Source organism: Schistocerca cancellata, chromosome 4 (assembly GCF_023864275.1).
Source record: "Schistocerca cancellata isolate TAMUIC-IGC-003103 chromosome 4, iqSchCanc2.1, whole genome shotgun sequence".
Classification (NCBI taxonomy): Eukaryota; Metazoa; Arthropoda; class Insecta; order Orthoptera; family Acrididae; genus Schistocerca; species Schistocerca cancellata.
In genome coordinates this window covers 690,582,966-690,598,615 of record NC_064629.1, presented here as the reverse complement: position 1 = coordinate 690,598,615, position 15,650 = coordinate 690,582,966, and positions in this window count along the sequence as shown.

The window sequence follows — 15,650 nt, the reverse complement described above, 5'->3', positions numbered from 1 at the left end:
ATGCTTTGTTGTAGCCTGTAGAGATATTGAAGGAAAATGTTAATAATGTCCTGTAGACAGCGAGGTCATTTGAGATGGAGCTCAAGCTCGGAAAACGAAAGGATGGGGAAGGAAATTGGCCGTAACCTTTTCGGAGGAACCACCCCGGCATTTTCCTGGAATGATTTAGGGAAATCACGGAAAATCTAAATCATGGTGGCCGGACGTGTATCTTACGAGGGTAAATCTAAGGGAACATGTTGCATAAATCGGTCTATTGATTGTGGATTCCGAACCACATAGTGTAAAGATCAACGAAAGACCTGATCAGCTTGCCAGAAACGTATTACAGTTTTCACAGGCAATAATTTCCATCCTACACCGTGGTTATAGGCACTTACGTACCGTTAAGTCAAAGCCAGAGCGAACAACGCTCTGACTAGTGGACAACTCGGTACTGAGATACTCGTTAGTGTATATCATATTATTCACTGCTCGTTCTTTACTTCTTTTCTTCAAGCGGAAGAAGTCTGTTATCATCAAAATGTCAGTAGCCAGCCATATAGCAATCGACACTGCAAAACGTCTGTTAAAATTATGTTTCTCTCCGAATTGGGGTTAACGTTCGCCTCGAGAGGGTAGGCTGCATATTTTAGTGGTGTGTATAAGATACACCAAACAGACACTAAAAACAATAATCAAAGCATGAATAACTGATGATTATTTCGCACTTGGGTCTATTCTACGCTCACTGAACATCAGTGCCTTTAAACATATTTACAATATTTTGGATATGTTAAGACGGAACTTTAACATGAGTTACAATTTCTGACGTTTTCTGTTTCTGTTCGTTGATGTTCCTAGCTTAGGTTTACACCTTAACTTTTAAGAATCCAGTGTTAAGTTCGTTATGTTGTCAATACGTCATGCTTCATGTATACGAAAAAACTTTCATTTAGTCTGGTCTTGTGTGTTTTGTTTTTGCATTTAGTGGCATGAATTATTTCCGCTAATCGTTAATCAAAATGCAGAGAACAGCTTGCAACAACGAAAAAACAGCACGGCACTGTACTGCTATTCTGCTGTTCTTCCATGTCCACTACATTGAGGCTTTAAGCCTAATGTAACACACGATGGAGCCCTTGTGCTTCACAGACATGTTCCTATAATCCTTGGCTAGTTTAAGGACATGCCCGGCCGTCTTACCATCCCTATTCTCGACCAATAGTTAGTGAAAGAGTGAACCACGTATTTCAAATGTAAATCGTAGGAGTATGAATGGAAGACGTGAGGGGGATCGTATGCACACATTCACGCCGTCTGAGAAACGCTGCCGCTACAGTCAGCCTGTCTCGAAGATTCCAGGAAAATATAATCCAAAGACACACGATCTGCACCATGATTTCTTCATAACTTCTGTTAAATTGTTTCCCTCAAGAAAACAAATGTACAGTATATTAAATGTACGAGTAATGGCTTGTTCTCATATCAGTAGCAGTCGTAACAATAGTAACAAGAACATTTGGCTCCTAACAAAACTTAATTGTTGACATTCTCATCAAAATAACATGCAAATAAGAGATGTAATGTTGACAGAATACATTGTCTCTTTAATTAGACCTACTGTCTTGTAATTTTTATACAGATTTTCCCGTGTAATTTGTAAGAAGTTAACTGTATGCAATAATGTGATGGTTGGCGGAACACAAAATGTAAAATTTTGCATAGACTGCGTAACAAACGCAGGAAGGCAAAGACAATAATTTGGAGACAGTACCCATTACAAAAATCAAATACACGGTCCAGTCACATTAATGCGACCACCCCTATGTTCTACGTCAACGTGGTATAACCACTCACAGACGACAGGTGACAGCACTAGCTGTTGAAGGCATATAAAGCGTGTCGGGAGGATGTGGGAAATAGTGCAGACGTTATCGTAATGCGGAAACAGAGCGATTTATCTAGCGTCCAAAAGGGCATGGTCATTGGCTTTTCGGCCAAGGGAGGGAGCATTTCCGAAACGGCTTATATCGTAAACTGTTCGCATGCCGCTGTGATTAAAGTATATCATGTATGGGAAAATGGCGCTATCCAAAGCCGGGTTGAGTTGTTTAGGGGGGGGGGGGGGGGGAACCAGACAGCGAGGTCATCGGTCTCATCGGATTAGGGAAGGACGGGGAAGGAAGTCGGCCGTGCCCTTTCAAGGGAACCATCCCGACATTTGCCTGGAGCGATTTAGGGAAATCACTGAAAACCTAAATCAGGAAGGCTGGAGGCGGGATTGAATCGTCGTCCTCCCGAATGCGAGTCCAGTGTGCTATCCAAAACCGGCTCCGAGGCAACTGTGGTGAACCACGGGCCATAAATCATAGGGATGAGCGACGACTGCGGAGATGTGTACAGGCGAAGAGACGTACAACTGTTGAGCAGCTCACCCCCTAGATGAACCAAGGGGCTACCAGCAACGTCTCCCCAATGATCCTTCAGAGAAATTTGCTGCGTATGGTCCTACGTAGCAGGCACCTAGTTCAGGCACCCATACTGACTGCTGTTCATCGACCACGAAGGTTGGAAGTTGCACGCCTATAGCGCAACTGAACGTCCACTGGGTAGCGACAGGTACTTCTTTCAGATGGGTCAAATGGCTCTGAGCACTATGGGACTCAACTGCTGTGGTCATAAGTCCCCTAGAACTTAGAACTACTTAAACCTAACTAACCTAAGGCCATCACACACATCCATGCCCGAGGCAGGATTCGAACCTGCGACCGTAGCGGTCATGCGGTTCCAGACTGTAGCGCCTTTAACCGCTCGGCCACTGCGGCCGGCTCTTCTTTCAGATGAATCATGTTCTATGCTCCATCGGACAGATAGTCATTGGCATGTACGGCGTGAAATGTCTGAAAGCAAATACCCTGCAACAATCGTCGGATTGGATGATCTCGTCATTGTGGGAGACACAATGGATGAACACAAGTATGCATCTATCCTTAGAGACCATCACCACCGCTATTTTCCTCTGCTCGATGACCTCTACCAGCAGGACAATGTAACGTGTCAAACAGATCGCGTTGTAAGTGTTTGGTTCTAAGAGCACCAGGGTGACTTTACCGTACTCCCTTGGCCACCAGACTCCCCGGATTTAAACCCAATGGAGACTCTGTGGGACCACCGCGTTCGTGCTGTTCGCACCATGAATCATCAACTGGGGATGGGAAAAATCGACCGGTTAAAACCGATGCCGGTATTTTAGTCCTGAATAACCGATATTTTTCGATATTTTTTGGTCTGGGCTATAACAGGTGTTTCTTTTATTTTTTACTTATAACTGAGTACAAAGTCGAACTGTCAGTTAGCCATAGCAGCAGTGCTAAAATTTTCTCTTTTCTAAATAAGCCTTTTTTAAAAACAGAAGTTATCTTTATTTGTATAACTTACAGTGGCTTGAAACATTGCGTTACTATAGAAAATGGGAAAAGCGGTCAGTGTTATTTCAAAAACACTACTGACAGAAACGAGCAAGAAACACATGGCAAAAGATTGGGACAGCATTGCTGAGACAATAATGTCCCTGTTGCCATGTGCCGTGGCTTTAGGTGCCCGTGTACATGCAGTGTGCAAGACCTGCCCCTATCTCGTCCATAACGTAGTTTCTCGCTGTCACCGCCGGACATCCGTTGTATTGCAAAATGGCACTAACCCTACTCTGCAAATATTTTTAAGAAGTGCAAGGAAGATCAAGACTTCACTTGCTTTAAAAGATTAAAGATTCACCTGCCATTTCATTGAAATAATAAAAGAAGGAAATTATGGTAAAAAAGTAATAAATTAAAAACTTAACACAACCTCAAAGTTTACAATAAAAATACAAAGTAACTTATCTGCTGCCTGTGTTTACATAATATGCCTGAACTACTTGTAGCCCTTGAAAACGGACAAATTAACACGAAAAATAGAGTTCTTCAACCTCTGTTTTATCCTTTAGCACTGACTATTCGTAATGCCCAAATAGTGTTATGATCCTCGATCATAACATGATTCTTTAACCGAGTTTCAAAAAATTAGAACCAATAGGAGAATTCTGGTTTTTTTTTTTTTTTTGTAGTATTCAACCAGTTAACGCCGGCCGGAGTGGCCGTGCGGTTCTAGGCGCTACAGTCTGGAGCCGAGCGACCGCTACGATCGCAGGTTCGAATCCTGCCTCGGGCATGGATGTGTGTGATGTCCTTAGGTTAGTTAGGTTTAATTAGTTCTAAGTTCTAGGCGACTAATGACCTCAGAAGTTAAGTCGCATAGTGCTCAGAGCCATTTGAACCAAGCCAGCCAGTTATCACTTTTCTAGAAAACCAGCGATAGGTGGACAGACTAAGTTTTTCTGTCTGTAATTTAATATTTTGATTCTATGTAGGCTATCTTGAAAAGCAGCGAGTCAACATTTTTCAGTCTTTGTTTAATTTCTAGCTTTATCACGGAAGTAACTGGAGTAAAAAACCGAAATTCGGTTATTTCAGAAACCGATTATTTTTAGTCGTTTTAAAAGTCAGGTTAAACGGGAGTGAAAAAAAGAACGATATACCGAAAACAAGTTGTTTCAGCGATGACCACCATCCCCGTCCTCAGTCGAGAAACCTAGGATAGTTGTCCACAGCACTGGTGTCGGCATGGCTCCACATCCCTGGTGGTACCTTCCAAATCCACACTCACCCTCTTCCTGCACGTCTCGCAACGGTCCGTGCTGCAAAATATGGTATTCAGGATTTTGACAGGTGATAACATTAATGTGACTGGGCAGTGTAGGAAGTTGTAACATTTTTCGTTTGGTACCCATCCTTTAACTTTATAATTACATCGACGGCCGAGCACCAAAATTCGACGAACTAGGTACCGAACATTCTAGTTGATATACTTACCCTATGAGTGAAGGATTAACACTCGTAATTGGAATACCAACCTTCTCTATGCCATCTGGGATGCCGACATGTACTTACTGACGCAAAAGATGAATTAGTCTCTTCCACTTAGCGATGTTTGATGACAAGCCAAAATTCGTACCGTGACTGAAACTACGAAATGAAACAATACTAATAAACAGAGAAGCAATTTAATGTGCAATGATTCTTAGTCTAGTCTGTTACTGACTACAACTAGAAAATAAACTTCAAAGTTACCTAAACGTGGAAGCAACACTGAAATTCAAGAAATACAATATTTACGAAATTTCGCTTTACAAAAATTATTTACCTTTCCTGAAACTTATCTCTCACTAGAAAGTTCATTTGACGAAGTTTCCGAAAAGAACTTTCACTTTCTATCAAACTTTCTGCGCTGGAAATTATTTTAAATACGTAAGAATTATATTGCTTCGTAAATAACATTTTCAAAACACAACTAATCAGTCTTGATATTAATACCAAAATTCCAGTTGTATTTTTATCTTGTTAAAATAACTGAACAAAACTGAAAAGGGTACAGGTTTAACAAGAGTAGCTCAAAATCGTAACGTTGCCGAACTAGTTCAGAATTTCATTCTTTAGTCAAATTACATGCTGCGTTAACAAACGGAATCGTAGAAACATATTTCCATAATTAAGCATCTATATGACAGCATTTAATTTATCTAAAAGAATCATTAATATCTGTTCTGTTTTTAACGCTAGTAAAATTTTTTTGATAAACACCTGTATCAGAGAGTGACATTGTAAGAGATTGTTTGATACTGAAAGTTTTTCAAAGACTTTAAACTTTTATGAGGTAAAATGGACGTGTAATGTGTGTGTTCTAGAGGTCAGACGCGTGTGAAAGTTTCTCTGTAAATTTGTCTATTGCGCAGCACCGATGAAGTGGTGCAACATACACTCTGCGTAGTTATTAATCTAACAGTAAATAAATGAAGATGTTTACCAGTATCAACAACTTTTCCATTTGTTTAAGAGACAGCAGAGGACATTAAGAGAGAAACTACACAATAACCTTGAATCTGGGAAAATACAACGGAATGCTATAAGATGGAGAAGAACAAACAACGAAAGATAATTAAAAATACATCCATTCGGTACTCATGCAGCTAACCTTGCGGAAACAGAAGTGCACTAACCTCATGACAGAGAACGTACAAGTTCCAGACAAGAAAGTTGAGTTCAGTTAACAAAGTGCAAAAAATGAAACATTTACACTCTACTTTTTCATGTTTAGACACAAGTGCTGCAGGTTGTAACGGTCCAGTTACATACGTTTCCATATACCCGATAAAATATTGATTTCAAATGGAAAATAGAGGATAATCATTCTTAAACTGTTGCTGAGTGATGGGAGAAGGACGAAAAATGGGGAAAAATACTTTTATTAACAATTTTTAAATAATTTTTTGCATATATACAAAGAACGTCCTAGGAGCAACCGAGCTTCACGTTCTGAGGAATGCAGCATCCATGAAACTGATGTGAAATGTGGAACAATGGTCTAAGAGTCAAAGCATCCACAACCAGCCTTGTTTTTCTGAAGAACCAAGACAAATATTGAATTTTAACATAGTAATTCGTTGTACTGTATTCATCCTGGACTGACTGGTTATAATCAGCTACCATTGCAGCTATCATTCATATTTTTGAAAGACTGTCAGGGAATTCGTCTTATGAAGAGAAACGCCCGTATAGTTCTTGAACCTTACTGCGGTGGTTCATTCGAGACAAATTACACCCTAAGCCAAAAAAAAAAAAAAGAAAGAAAGAAAGACGCACCCCGAAAGAATTATCCGAATGCCACGGAAATAGGTAGATGTGATTTAAACATACAGACAAATAAATGATCACAATTTGAGAAAAATTGGATGATTTTTTTCAAGAGAAAGAGCGTCACAAGTTGAGCAAGTCAATAATGTGTTGGTCCACTTCTACCCTTCACGCAAGCAGTGATTCGGTTTGGCATTGGTAGATAGACGTGTTGGAGTCCGCCTGAGAGTTATCCTGCCAAATTCTGTCCAGTTGCCGCGTTACATCTTCAGAATCTCAGTCTGGTTCGAGGACCCTGCCCATAATGTACCAAACTTTCCCAATTGGGGAGACATCCGGCTACCTTGCAGGACAAGATAGGTTTTGACAACCACAGATACAAGCAAAAGAAACTCTTCCTATCGGGTGGGCGGGCATTATCTTCTACATCTACATCTACATCTACATGGATACTCTGAAAATCACATTCACGTGCGTGGCAGAGGGTTCGTCGAACGACCTTCACAATTTTCTATTATTCCAGTCTCGTATAGCGCGCGGAAAGAATGAACACCTATGTCTTTCCGTACGATCTCTGATTTCCCTTATTTTATCGTGGTGATCGTTCCTCCCTATGTAGGTCGGTGTCAACAAAATATTTTCGCATTCGGAGGAGAAAGTTGGTGACTGGAATTTCGTGAGAAGATTCCGTCGCAACGAAAATCGCCTTTCTTTTAACGATTTCCAGCCCAAATCCTGTATCATTTCTGTGACACTCTTTCCCATTTTTCGCGATAATACAAAACGTGCTGCCTTTCTATGAACTTTTTCGATGTACTCCGTCAGTCCTATCTGGTAAGGATCCCACACCGCCCAGCAGTATTCTAAAAGAGGACGGACAAGCGTAGAATCTTGCTGAAATGTAAGCCCAGGATGGTTTGCCACAAACGCCAACAAAACGGGGCGTAAAATACGATCGACGAACCACTGTGCTGTAACGCTGCGGCGGATGACAACCAAATTGGTCCTGCTATGAGAAGAAATGGCATCTCAGACAACAATTCTGGTTGTCGAACCGTATGGCAGGCGACAGTCAGATTAGTATCCCACCGCTGTCCGGTGCGTCTCCAGACACGTCGTCGACGGCCATCTGGGCTCATTTCGAAACGGGACTCATCACTGAAGATAATTCTACGAGGGTGAGTCGAATGGAAACCTTAAATTTGTAATAACAAATCGATATTTCGCGCCGTTATCCTGTAAGTTGGCAAGCGTGCTATAAACAGTGTGCAGAATGGCCTGTAGGTGGCAGCATAGTGCGATTGCACACATACCGTCGCATTATCAGTATAAAGTCACTTGCGACTTGCACCAGGGAGGAACAGCGTCCTGTTATTCGGTTTTTTCGTAACGAAGGTGTGAAACCTATTGAAATTCATCGACGAATGAAGGTTCAGTATCGTGATGCATGTTTGTTACAGCAGCAAGTCTACGAATGGAGTAGGAAGTTCGCAAATGGTGTGACTTCAGTGGAAGATGCTCCTCGTCCAGGTCAGGCACAACGATTTGTGACTCCACAGAACAATGCAGCAGCTGAAGCGATAGTGAAGGAAAACCGCCGAGTGAAACTGAATGACATTGCAGCATGTTTACAGTTTAGTCATGGGTCAGCACACCACATTGTGCATGTGCTCCAGTTTCACAAAGTGTCTGCAAGATGGGTGCCACGGCAGCTGATTCCTGAAATGAGAGAACGACGTGTTGATGCTTGTGAAGAACTTCTTCGGCCCTTTGAACGAGAAGGTGATGGCTTCCTTGCAAGAATCGTTACTGGGGACGAAAGCTTGGTTCATTTCCACCAACCGGAAACGAAAAGAGGGAGTAAGGAATGGCGCCATTCCTCATCACCAAAACCAAAGAAGTTTCGAACAGAACTATCAGCAGGGAAGGTTATGCTGACTCTCTTTTGGGACGAAAAAGGCGACATTTTGGAGCATTACATGCCTAGAAGAGCCACTGTCACCAGTGCATCATACACAGATCTCCTAAAAAATCATCTGCTGCCTGCAATCAAATCAAAGCGACGTGGATTGCTGTCAGCAGGTGTCCTTTTGCAGCATCACAATGCAAGGCCCCACACTGCCCGTACAACAGCTGCAACAATCACAGACCTGCATTTTGAGTGTCTTCCTCATCCTCTATACTCACCAGACGTTGCCCCAAGTGATTTCCATATGTTTGGACCACTCACAGACGCAATGGGAGGAAAGAAGTTCCGTCCTGATGAAGAGGTACGCCACGCGGTGCATGAGTGGCTGCACGGACTACCAAAAGAATTTTTTTCTTAAGGAATTTATGCACTTTGTAAGCGCTGGAGGACTTGCATTGAGGGTGGGGGAGATTATGTTGAAAAGTGATACAGCTTTGTACCACTTCTGCACAATAAATAATATTTAAAAAATATTTAAGGTTTTCATTTGACTCACGCTCGTACTCCAGTCAATGAAATTCCAGGCCAAAGACGTGTCTGGAGACTCCCTGGACAGCGTTGGGTACCAACCTGACTGCCGCCAGCTCTGCGGCCCGACAAGCAGGAGTGATGATCTGGGGTGTCATTTCTTGTCATAACAGGACCTCTTTGGTTCTCATCCGCGGCACCCTTACAGCACAGCGGTACGTCGACGATATTCTACGCCCTGTTTTGTTGCCCTTCAAGGCGAGCCATCCTGGGCTTACATTACAGCAAGGGAACGCCCGCCCGTACATGGCAAGAGTTTTTACTGCGAGTGCCAAACCCTACACTGACCAGGGAAATCGCGGGATCTCTCCACAGTTGAGAACGTTTGGATCATTATGGGCAGGGCCACCAGCAATCTCGAGATTTTGATATTGACGATGTAGCGCACCAATTGGACAGAATTTGGCAGAGTATCCCTCAGGAGGACATCCTACAACTCTGTCAATCAGCGCTAAACCGAATAACTGCTTGCATTAAGGCCAGAGGTGGACCAACTCGTTGTTGGCTTCCTGAATTGGTGAAGCTCTTTCTCTTAAATAAATGCCGGCCGCGGTGGCCGTGCGGTTCTAGGCGCTCCAGTCCGGAACCACGTGACTGCTACGGTCGCAGGTTCGAATCCTGCCTCGGGCATGGATGTGTGTGATATCCTTAGGTTAGTTAGGTTTAAGTAGTTCTAAGTTCTAGGGGACTGATGACCTCAGATGTTAAGTCCCATAGTGCTCACAGCCATTTGAACCATTTCTTAAATAAATCATTTAGTTTTTCTGAAATTGTTATCATTAGTTTCCCTGTACGTGTACATCACATCTACCGATTTTCGTTCCATTAAGATGATTCCTTCGTAATGCGCCGTTTATCTTGAATAACACTGAAAAAAATTCAACCTTCATTTTAAGAAATGGAGCTGCCACAAGCTTAAAGCGTCTCCATTACTATTTCTAGTGCTCCTCACACTAAAAACCAACGCTTTTTTTCCGTGTTGTTTTTGGGCGTATCACGGTTGCGAATATTTCATCTTGTGTGAAAATATATCGAATACAGCGAATAGTGAACAGAAATGAGTTGTGGTCACTCAGGTATTTTAATATTCTGACGTAATTTCCTCGTTCCCTTGTCAGAAACGAACTTGCGACAATGATTTTTCGCAACATCAGATCAAATGTATGCAGTAAACAGTTTATAAAGTTTTATTGTGTGTTGAATTATATGTAAATGTATTACGTGTCTACAAAAGTTGTTTTGTTTTTCATGTAATGGCTGATCACCGGGAGAATTCGCGACGCTCCTGAGAACCGAGCCTTGAGAGAAAATAATAAAAGTTAAAGTTTAGAGACAGCTGGTGATGATTATTCACATTGAGTTATATGTTAATGGAAAGTCATGAACTATTGTTAAGCGACATACTTTATGTTTAGAAGCTTCAGTCAGAGGAAGTCGTTACAGAATATTTGAAATCTAAAGTGATGGTTGGGTATTTCGGAAGAGTTTGATAAATATTTTATGTGAGGGAAAAAATGTATTTACTGAGATTTTTTGGAACTTCACATGCATGCTCTTTACCATTTCCCGGCGAATATTCGAGTTATTTGATGGCTGTTCAAATTGGAAAATTTTGTCACTGTCATCATCCCTGTTATTCTCCTAACAACTTTTCTCACTCATTTTGGTAAAAAAAAGAACCCACAACAAGATTTTTTTTTAATCCAGCGATATACGTGTTAGACGGACACGGAAAGAATATACAATTGAGTCACTGAACTTGTTTACCGACGGAGATGATTTGTTTAATGTGGGTTACAAATCACGGTCGATATAAAACACGAAACCACATTCGGCACAGGACCGCTACGGTCGCAGGTTCGAATCCTGCCTCGGGCATGGATGTTTGTGATGTCCTTAGGTTAGTTAGGTTTAACTAGTTCTAAGTTCTAGGGGACTAATGCCCTCAGCAGTTGAGTCCCATAGTGCTCAGAGCCATTTGAACCATTTGAACCACATTCGGCAAATAAATAAATAAACGTAACGTCACAGTTTTCATTACGACAACCATGTGCAGAGCTGTTGGTCGGTTCTCTGAATAACTAGGCGAATAGTTCGGTAAACAAGATAATTTTTAAATCGTTTCACGACTTTTAAAACAACGTGTTCTCCATTTTTAATCAATCTCCGCCGGTATCCCTCTAATCTTTCTTCCTCTCAACCAACCATATAAAAGGAAAACTGGGGAAATAGTTTTCAGCAGCTACTCCACTGATCGAAGTTTTACGTTACAAATCTATGAACGTGGTCTACAGGAGGGCGGGCGGCAGAGACAGGAATGACGATCGACTGTTAGAAATTTGTATCTTGAGCGGTCACCCGAGCGCGCGAAGAGGATTGGTAGGTGGAACACTTTATTCTAATCAGCTGGACGGCTGTTCAAGGCCTCGTCCGGCAATCCATATTTCGGTTTTCAGTTTTTCTAAATCGCTTAAGGTAGCAAAGATTGCTTTGAAAACGAACCGGCCGATTTCCTTCCACCATTCGAGCATGTACTGCTTCTCTAATGACCTCGTCGTTGATAGCCCCCTGAACCCTGATCATCCTTCTTTAACTTTTAGTACTTGTTATTTAGCTTACCATCATCATCATTTCACGTATTTTGTGCAATAACAAAGTAATTTTCACCTACGCAATAATGTGTTACAGGTTATCGTATCTCCTTCCATGCAACGATTTGACGTTGGGAGGGTTGTGACGCAGTTGCTAGTACAGGTTCTCCTGCGTGATGAATCCATAGCTCTATGCGGTTCGCCTTAAACAAATGCCGCGCGGGGTAGCCGCGCGGTCTTAGGGCACTTCGTCACGGTCTATGCGGCTGCCCCCGTCGGAGGTTCGAGTCCTCCCTCGGGCATGGGTGTGTGTGTTCTCCATAGTGTAAGTTAGTTTAAGTTAGATTAAGTAGTGTTTAGGCTTAGGGACCGATTACCTCAGCAGTTTGGTCTCATAAGACCTAACTCGGGACACAACACGCAGGGAGTGTGTGTGTGTGTGTGTGTGTGTGTGTGATAAGCTAGGGAGATAAATATGGAAGTCGAAAGAAAGTATGGCACCATATAACTAAAAGACGTGTTAAACAGATAGCAATAATAATTGCAATGTTTGTATGAGTTGGATGAAAGATTGAGACATATAAAAAGTGAAGAAAAGGCAAATGTGCTAGATAATGAAAAAGAGCATGGAATTTCGCATGAAGAAGCGCAAATAGCTCTGAAAGGTGTAAATAACTCTGAAAGGTGTTTGGAATTGATGAATTACCAGCAGAAGTGCTGCGGAGCTCGGGAGAAACAGGGAGAGACATAGTCCATCATTGCAATGAGATGTAGGGAACAAGAGAATAGCCAGAGGATCTGATCACAACAGTAATGATAGCAACTGATAAAAAGGAAAATACCAAAAAGTAGGACTACCAGGTTATATGGAAAGCTACAAAGAAGAGGAACAGTTTGGATTTAGAAAGGGTAAAGGAACGAAAGGTGCAATTCGACGACTAAGAAGTGCAGGGGAGATATGTATTTATTTACTGACAGATGTAGGGAAATTTATACTGTATTTGTTGAATTCGAAAATTTTTCGAGAGAGTAAAATGGGGCAAGTTGATGAGTATTTTGCAAAAGACAAAAGTTTACTGGAAGGAAAGGTGACTGGTACAAGATTTATATTTACAGCAGAAGATAAGAGTAATGGTTGGAAATGAAATGTCTGAGGAAAGTATGATTGGAAGGGGAGTGTCTTTCTGAAGGAAGTGGAGGTTGTGTTGGAGGATAATATGGCCCTATTATCAGGAAATCAAAGTAATTGATACAAAAGTTAAAAGATCGTAATGAGACCTGCCAAAAATGTTGTATGAAGATCAATAAAAGAAAACAAAGCAATGCATGAAGACTCGCAAAGCAGGTAAAGTAGCCAATATTAAGATAGAACAAATTGAAATTAAACATGTGACAGCTTTCGGAAACCTAGGAAGCATAATAACGGAGGATGTAAGGTGTCACCAGAAGGTCAAAAATGGAATTGTGGTACCTATGGAAGCTTTCCATAGAACGAGGAACTTACTGTCGAAGGCCAGATAAACAGACCAGGAAGATAATAGTCAAGTGTTTTGTCTGGAGTTAAAACGTGATCACTGAGAAGAGAAAGCATTTCAGATACGGATCTGGAGGAGGTTGAAAAGGATTACATGCCTGCAGAGATTGACTAATGAAGAGGTGCTACAAAAACTGGGAAGAGAAGAAGACTGTTGGAAGTTATAAGAAAAAGAAAGAAGAAATGGCCTAGTCACACGTTGCGACCGATGTGTTGGTAGTGAATGCATTGCAAGGATGAGGTAGTGTGAAAAGATCGAAAGGAGGAGAAGATACAAGAGGGTGGGCGACATTAAAGGAAGTAGAAGTTACGTGGAAAAACAATAGTAACAACAACAATAATAATAATAATAATAATAATAATAATTGTGATGACTTTCTGCGTCGTTTTTCATCCCTCAAGTACAAGGACAGGGCAGCAGTAGCAACATGACATATCTTCAATATGAACGTTGTATTGAGTCGAATCACGGATGGTGCTTAATCTGACCACGATTACATGTACTAAGAACTGAGGACAAGTTCAATAGCAACCACTATAGCAGGGAAAGGTGCAGACAAAAGTGTTATCGCATCTTTAACGCACAGCTACGCACCCCTCTGTATTTGAGGCGCCTGGACCGTCACGCTCGACTAGGAAGGAGCCGGTTCGCATCCTGACGGTAGAAGAAGCTTTCGTTCCCAGTAGTTGGTCGGTACAGGAAGGAAGTATGGTGGCTGTAATTGGTGATCATCATACATTGCACCGATATCCAAAGCTGAAGTCCAAACTCTTACGAATGTCCCATGGAATGAGATCATGCGACCTGCTGTTTGACAGTTCCTATGGTGCTATTAGAGAGTAGTAAGCTACATGCTGGTACCGTAATTACCTTCTCACTTATTTTCAACAACACAAACACAAGCGTATTTCTTTGGCATATAAACTACGATTTTCCGTCATGTACGCTCATTTGGTGGTGCTATCCCCGAAGGGGGAGCCTCTGGTTGCTTATTCGGACAAATAGAAGAAAAACATGTGACATTGCATGTATGCCGACATGCTCAGATGGGATAATTGGTAAAAATAAAACTTAAAAAAAAACGGTTCGAATACCATTCTGGCACAAATTTGCAGTTGTCATGACACGTTCACTATATTGTAGGCACGGTATTTCTCAACGGAATTCCTGTGTTTATTAGTCAAATGTTTGAGCGAATCGAAAGCAACAATTTTTACTTTACAGTAATCGTAGTAATTAAGAAAAACTTAATTAGTGATTTGAGGAGAAATTATGCAACGAACTCTTGTCTGAAATTTTCATAGCCAGGCGAGGAGTAGGAAATGGAAAAAATGGGGTATCAATTTGACCAACGTTAGGTCTACTATTACAAAAAAAATATTTAATTGCTTGAAAGTAATCGGGGTGGTTAAGTAGAGAGTAAAGTATAGGGGTTGCACAAAAATATAGAAACACCGCAGACATGCATACCAGAACATAAATGCAGTTACTACATAATCTACATCTACATTTATATTCCGCAAGCCACCCAAAGGTGTGTGGCGGAGGGCACATTACGTGCCACTGTCATTACCTCCCTTTCCTGTTCCAGTCGCCTATGGTTCGCGGGAAGAACGACTGCCGGAAAGCCTCCGTGCGCACTCGAATCTCTCTAATTTTACATTCGTAATCTCCTCGGGAGGTATAAGTAGGGGGAAGCAATATATTCGATACCTCATCCAGAAACGCACCCTCTCGAAACCTGGACAGCAAGCTACACGGCGATGCAGAGCGCCTCTCTTGCAGAGTCTGCCACTTGAGTTTGCTAAACATCTCTGTAACGCTATCACGCTTACCAAATAACCCTGTGACGAAACGCGCCGCTCTTCTTTCGATCTTCTCTATCTCCTCCGTCAACCCGATCTGGTACGGATCCCGCACTGATGAGCAATACTCAAGTACAGGTCGAACGAGTGTTTTGTAAGCCACCTCCTTTGTTGATGGACTACATTTTCTAAGGACTCTCGCAATGAATCTCAGCCTGGTACCCGCCTTACCAACAATTAATCGTTTCGCACTCATACTCCCAGATATATTACAGAAGTAACTGCTACCAGTGTTTTTCCGCTATAATATAATCATACAATAAAGGATCCTTATTTCTATGTATTCGCAATACATTCCATTTGTCTATGTTAAGGGTCAGTTGCCACTCCCTGCACCAAGTGCCTATCCGCTGCAGATCTTCCTGCATTTCGCTACAATTTTCTAATGCTGCAACTTGTCTGCATACTACAGCATCATCCGCGAAAAGCCGCATGGAACTTCCGACACTATC